At 41.9% G+C, this 6,779-nt stretch overlaps 1 pseudogene; it reads left to right on the forward strand.

The window, feature by feature from the left end:
• Positions 1 to 4,023: 4,023 nt before the first annotated feature.
• Positions 4,024 to 5,628, forward strand: LOC140209453 (UDP-glucuronosyltransferase 1-2 pseudogene; annotated as a pseudogene).
• The last annotated feature ends 1,151 nt before the right edge of the window (positions 5,629 to 6,779 follow it).

Here is a 6,779-nt window from a genome sequence, read left to right on the forward strand (position 1 = left end):
TCAGTGGGCACTTTGATACAGAAATTAAGTGGATGGCATAATACAATGTTTTAATTGAAAAATAACTGAGGTTGAAATTCATGAGATCAGTAAATGAAGAAAAGTTGACACAGAGGAAGAAGCCAGTCAGATGGCCACAACATTGTAATGTGAACTCTTTACGTGTTGGAAGGCAACTGTCCAGTTAGGCTGGACAAACCCAGGTTGTTTTCTCTGGAGCATCGGAATATGAGGGAAAACCTGAGAGTCATTTATAACATATTGAGATGCATGGTGTTGGATAAAAGAATACATGTATTAAAGGTGAGAGGAGGAAAATTCAAGAGAGATACACAGTACAGTTTGTTACACTTCCTCCCACTCTACTCCCTTTGCACTAACAACTACATGGCCAGGTTCTGCTCCAGCTCCATCTACAAGTTTGCAGATGCTACCACTGTAGAGATCTATATCTCAAATAATGGTGTGTTAGTGTACAAGAAGTAAATGGATAGCTGGGTAAAATGGTGCCATGACAATACCCTTTCATTCAATGTCAGCAGAACAAAAGAACTGTTGTTTGACATCTGAAAGGAGGGCTATACACATGCTTTTGTCTACATCAAAGATACTGAGGTTGAGAGGATTGAGAGCTTCAAGTTCTGAGGAACAAAAACCACCAATAACCTGTCCTGCTCCAACTAAACTTATGTTACAGCCAAGAAAACACACCAACACCCCTCTTTCCTCTGTTGGGATTCTTATTGAAGGGTCTGAGCAAAGAATGTTGATGTTTCTTATTCTCCATAGATCTTTCATATGGCATGAATGCTGCCTGAACTGCTGTGTTGCTCCCACATTTTCTGTGTGTTGGTCTAAATAACAGGTGATCAGAGTTCAAACCTCTGCTATGTCATATCTTATGTACACATGGGAGATTAGAAGCTTCACAAGCCAAAATTTGCAGGAATCTTCTTGAATTCCTTCAACCCTCTTAATAAAGTAGGGTCAAAGTCACTTTAAAAGTTTGTTCATGCGATTCTGTGTCTGGAAATATGGAATTCCAGAGTCAAGAGTTTAAATTTAGGTTTAATTTGTGTTTCCCTGTGAATGTTGCTGACATGTGCCTGTAATGCTGCTTGAAGCCAAGTTTTTCATTTATGCCTGTGCATGATTATACAACCTCTTCTCCTCCATTTTCACACTGAATACCGGCGTGCCTCAAGGCTGTGTGCTGAGCCCTCTTCTGTAGTCCTTTATCACCTATGACTGCGTTCCTGTACACGGTTGTAACTCCATAATCAAGTTCGCAGACGACGCCACAGTGGTTTGCCTGATCAGAGGGGATAACGAGACAGCCTACAGGGATGAGGTCCAGCACCTGGCCGCATGGTATGCCGATAACAACTTGGCCCTTAACACCCAGAAGACCAAGGAGATTATCGTGGACACCAGGCATGCTAGGAGCCACACTCATGTCCCCATCTACATCAATGGAGCTGCAGTGGAGGGTGTATCAAGTTTCAAATTCCTTGGTGTCCATATTTCTGATGATCTCACCTGGTCCCTGAACTCCTCCATCCTGATCAAAAAGGTGCGACATTGCCTTTCTTTCCTGCGGAGCATCAAGAAAGCTCACCTCTGTTCCAGGATACTGACAGACTTTTACCGCTGTACCATTGAGAGCATACTCACCAACTGCATCTCAGTGTGGTATGGCAATTGTCCCGTATTGGACCGCAAAGCACTCCAGTGAGTGGTGAAAACTGCCCTGCGGATTATCGGCTCCCAATTACCCACTGTTGAGAACATCCACCATAAACGCTGCCTGGGCAGGGTGAAAAGCATTTTCAAGGATGCATCTCACCCTAACCATGGAAGTTTTCCTTTCCTCCCATCCGGTAGGCGCTATAGAAGCCTCTGTTCCCGCACCAGCAGGCACAGGAAGAGCTTCTTCCCTGAGGCTGTGACTCTGCTGAACCTCTCATCACAGCACTAAGCAGTATTGCACCCATACTGGAATGTCTGAGTACCTTTATATTTGTATGCTGTAGCACTTAGTTTTTATTCGCAGCTATTTTGTAAATAATACTATTCTTTTGCACTTCTGGTCAAATGCTAATTGCATTTCATTGGCTTTGTATCTGTACTCTCACAATGACAGTAAAGTTGAATCTAATTTAATCTAATGTACATACTTGTGCATCTGGCAATAATCTTGACTTTGACTTCTGCGCTGACTCGGGAGACACAAGCCAAACAACATTGTTCATACTGATAAAAACATTCGGCAGGACTGAAGAAAAAGTGAATGTATCACATTGAATATGACCCAATCTCCTAGACTTGTCTCCAAACAGCCAAAAAATGCAGGTCACTTTTCGTTTGCTGAAATCACAACGACATGAAAGAAACACACACAGAATGCTTGTGGAACGCAGCAGGCCAGGCAGCATCTATAGGAAGAATTTCCAGCATCTGCAGATTTCCTCATGTTTGCGGCATCAAAGAAATTCTTTCTGTCACTCACGAGGTGTTCTTTATTAGTAAGTGTTAAATTGTAATTACTTCTCTAATCCTGGTTATTTTTGGGTACATTTTATAATCAGCTTGAGGCTTAGTACGTTTACAATGCATTTGTGTAGAAACATATTAAAATTACCAACTCCGGGAATATGTTAAGGAATGAAGTTCTAATTTCCGGTGCCCGCTCGGAAAGAGTTGACAATGTACACTCCATGAAGGGAACTCATTCAGCACAGCCCATTCGGAAGTTGTACCTGCAACATCATTTTGAGCTTTTCAGGGAGGTAAGGAAGAGCTTGGATGAAGTTAGAGCGGTGAAGGTTGTCTATGTGGAATCAATTTTGGACCTTACAAGGTCCTGTGTGGCAAGCGGACTTTCGACGGTTTGGTCACATGGGATTCAGGGAGAGCTTGTGAGGTGGATTCAGAATTATTTCGATAGGAAGGAGAATGTCAATTCTCTGATTGGAGGGCTGTGACTAGTGTGGGGTCCCACCGATCTATGTCAGCATTTTTGCTATTTATTATAACTGTAAATTATTTTGAACATGAATAAACCTGATATTGGGTGTGATGTCCGGGAATTCTCACTCGACTGCCGTTTTAGTTGCAGTTTACATCCAACCATCGGTTGATGTGAATGTAGTTTGCGATGCTATTGTTTCCAACTTTGTTAAAATACGAACTCTAATGTTTTTGCTTTTGTTGGCTGTTACCGGGTATTTCAATCATGTTTCCCTCGAGGCAACAATACCAACTTTATATCAATATGTCAGCTTCCCTACAGGGGGCATAGAGCACTGGACTTTGTGTTTGCAAAAGTAAAGGATGCATACATACCCTTCCCCTGCTTGGTAAATCTGATCACAACCTGGTCCTGTTAACACCCAGGTATTTAGCTCTTGTCCAGCGGCAGCCCATGTCAACAAGGAGTGTAAGGAGGTGGAAGCAACACACATGAAATGCTGGTGGAACTCAGCAGGCCATGCAGCATCTATGGAAAAAAGTAGAGTTGACGTTTCGAGACCCTTCGGCAGGACTGGAGAAAAAAATAGATGAGAAGTAGATTTAAGAAGTTGGGGAGGAGAGAGAGAAACATAAAGTGGCAGTTGGAACTGGGAAGGGGAGAGATGTAGTAAATAGTTAGGAAGTTGATTGGTGAAACTGCAGTTAGCGCTAATCGGGCTTCCGTTTAAATCATTACAAGAAACTCGGAATCCAGGAGCTGATCATAATAAACTTAAGTTTAGACAGAAAGCACCAGGAGACTGCATTACAAAGAGCAAGTCACTCGAGAAAAACAGAAGGAAATCTAAAAGATTAATGTCTTTCATTAAACAACAATTAAGCAATTCAGGTACTCTGAAAAACAGAGACCCCTAACTTAATGGTAATGGTCCACAGCATAAAAAAGGTTGCGAGTCACTGGGTTAAGTGTTTTTGTTGTCAATTTATGATGCTTAATAGTATTTTTTTAACAATTTGACTGCAGCATTGGTGTGATCTGCTTTTCTCAAGATGGATATACCTGGATGGAAAGACAGATCGCAGATTGCATCTGGTCTTGGTGTTATTTTCATCACACTGACTTGTCCGGTTACCCAAGGAGCTAAAATATTGGTTATACCTGTGGATGGAAGTCATTGGATTAGTATGAAAATTCTAGTAGAAGAGCTGAAACTTCGTGGACACAATGTTACTGTGCTTTACCATTCTTCATCTTCGCATATGAAGGAAAATCTTGATCTCTATCAATCCATTGTTATTCAAATTCAAGAAAAAGATGACAAATCTCTGAAAATTATGTTTGAAAGAATTGTGGAACTGTCATTGAAGAGTGGTGGGACCCTTTGGGACCATATGAAGTTCCAAAATTCCATGAAGGTTATTGTATATGAAATTCACAAATGGAATCAAGCTTTTGTTATTGCAATTTTTTAAAACAAAACCCTGTTAAAACAACTTGAAAGAGCAAATTTTGACTTAGTGCTTATGGATCCTGCTTTTGGTACAGGACCAATGCTTGCTTATTATTTGAAAGTCCCGCAGGTGAATAATGTTCGAGGGCAGCTAAATGGGGAAGCCCATTTCCTCTATGCCCCATCACCGCCTTCCTATGTCCCAAAACTTGGGACATGTTTGGCAGATAATATGAATTTTTTCCAAAGAACAGGAAATGTCATTTATAATTTTTTTCGGCTTCTATTTGTAGAATTTGTTGTATACCCAATTTATAATGAAATCTATCATCAATATCTCGGACCAGATACGGACATTGAAACAGTTCTCTTGAAGGCTGATGTGTTGCTGATCAGAGTCGATTTTGTATTTGAATTCCCAAGACCCACCATGCCAAATATTGTGTACATTGGAGGCTTCCAGTGTAAACCAGCCCGGCCACTGGTAGCAGAGTTTGAAGCGTTTGTTCAAAACTCAGGAAAGCATGGAATTATTGTGATGTCATTAGGATCCATTATTGATTCCTTGCCAAAGCAGATTACAATGGAAATAGCTGAAGCAGTTGCTCAAGTGCCCCAGAAGGTTATTTGGAGATACGATGGAGAAATCCCTCCCAATATAGGTAATAATACACTACTGACAAAATGGATCCCTCAGAATGACCTTCTGGGATGCCCCAACACACGAGTCTTCATTTCTCATGGTGGTACCAATGGCATTTATGAGGCCATCTACCACGGGGTGCCAGTGATTGGCATACCTCTTATTTTTGACCAGTTTGACAATGTAGTCTGACTGGAATCCCGAGGCGCAGCAAAGGTGCTTAATGTTGCAACCGTGCATTCAACAGAGCTATTGCAGGCACTTAATGAGGTGGTAAACGGCACATTTGACCGGGATAACATGAAGAAACTCTCTGCTCTCCACCGGGACCAAACAGAGTCGCCAATGGAGAGAGCTGTTTTCTGGATTGAGTATGTTGCCCGACACAAAGGAGCAGGGCATTTGCGCTCTGAATCCTACCGACTGCCCTGATACACTTACTATTGTGTGGATGTGATGGTTTTTCTGTTGTCCATGTTCCTCATGCTCACAGTGCTGGTGGTTGTAGCACTGAAGGAACTTTGTCGTATGGCATGTAGAAGAAAGCAAAAGACTGAGTGAGGTTACCCTGTTTTGTGTTGGGATATGGTGTTTTATGTTCTTTATAATTACAGTAATTGATTTTTTTCCTCCAGAAGTTAATCCATGGAACCTTCTTTCCAGAATTCATTGAATTTAGCAAAGGCTATTATGAGAATAAATCAGCTGTGATAGATATATTAAATAATAGACTTTCTGCTTTGATACGCACAAAAGAATTGTAACTACCTGATTGACATTTGACTGGGAAAATAGGGGACGTAAGAGAGTAATGTGACCAGAGCTATAAGGGAAAACAATGTACCGGAATTTACAGAAATTGATGTTGATGCTGCCAGGATGGAGGCTCCCACAATGGAATGTGTGGTATTGTTTCTCCAGTTTGTGCTTAACCTCAGTGTGGCAGCCGTGGGCAAACATGTCAGTGTGGGAATGGGAACATGGGAATTATACCTGCCGGCCAGTGCGAAATCAAAACTGTTGTAGTGAATGGCAAGAAAATGCTCAGAAAGAAGGTAATCTCCATTGAGTCTCACTGCTGTAGTACAAGCTGCAGCAGATGAAATAAGGAAATCAAATGTATTCCTATGTTTTCCATTCCCCTTTTGGCCACTTTACTCCTTCTCTTCCCCTCCCTGCCCCCATGAACTGTTTATGACCTAAACCACCCCCAACTCCCACTTCCCCCCAAGTTCCCCACCCCCTTTCCGTTTTGCTCTGTGACCTGTTGTCCGCTCCCATCAGGTGCCATCTTCCTCAGGCCTTTGCCTCCTCCACCAATCACCTCCGAGCTACTGACGTCACACCCTTTCTCTCACATCTCCCACGTTTCTACAAATGTTCCCAACACCTTTAGTGTGTGTTGCTCAAGATCTCCCCCATTTGCAGAAACCCTTGTGTCCACCCGGAGATGATAACTTTAAGTAATAGGGTTACATTTCCAGATGAGTAAAAGCACATTCACCCAGTTATATTTTCTGAACAATAACCGTGGGCATTATTATGCAAGTATCAGATTGCAGCTCGGATAAAAGGGTGTTGATTACAGGTGGACAGGTACGGTACAATGCAGTTTCTGAGTCGGTTTTGCTGCATTTCCATTGGCTGGTTGATCTTGCATTGTGCAACCTCTTTGTTCATTATGTATGTTTGTATGTTTCTTAGATACATAA

Source organism: Mobula birostris, chromosome 14, assembly GCF_030028105.1.
Source record: "Mobula birostris isolate sMobBir1 chromosome 14, sMobBir1.hap1, whole genome shotgun sequence".
Classification (NCBI taxonomy): domain Eukaryota; kingdom Metazoa; phylum Chordata; class Chondrichthyes; order Myliobatiformes; family Myliobatidae; genus Mobula; species Mobula birostris.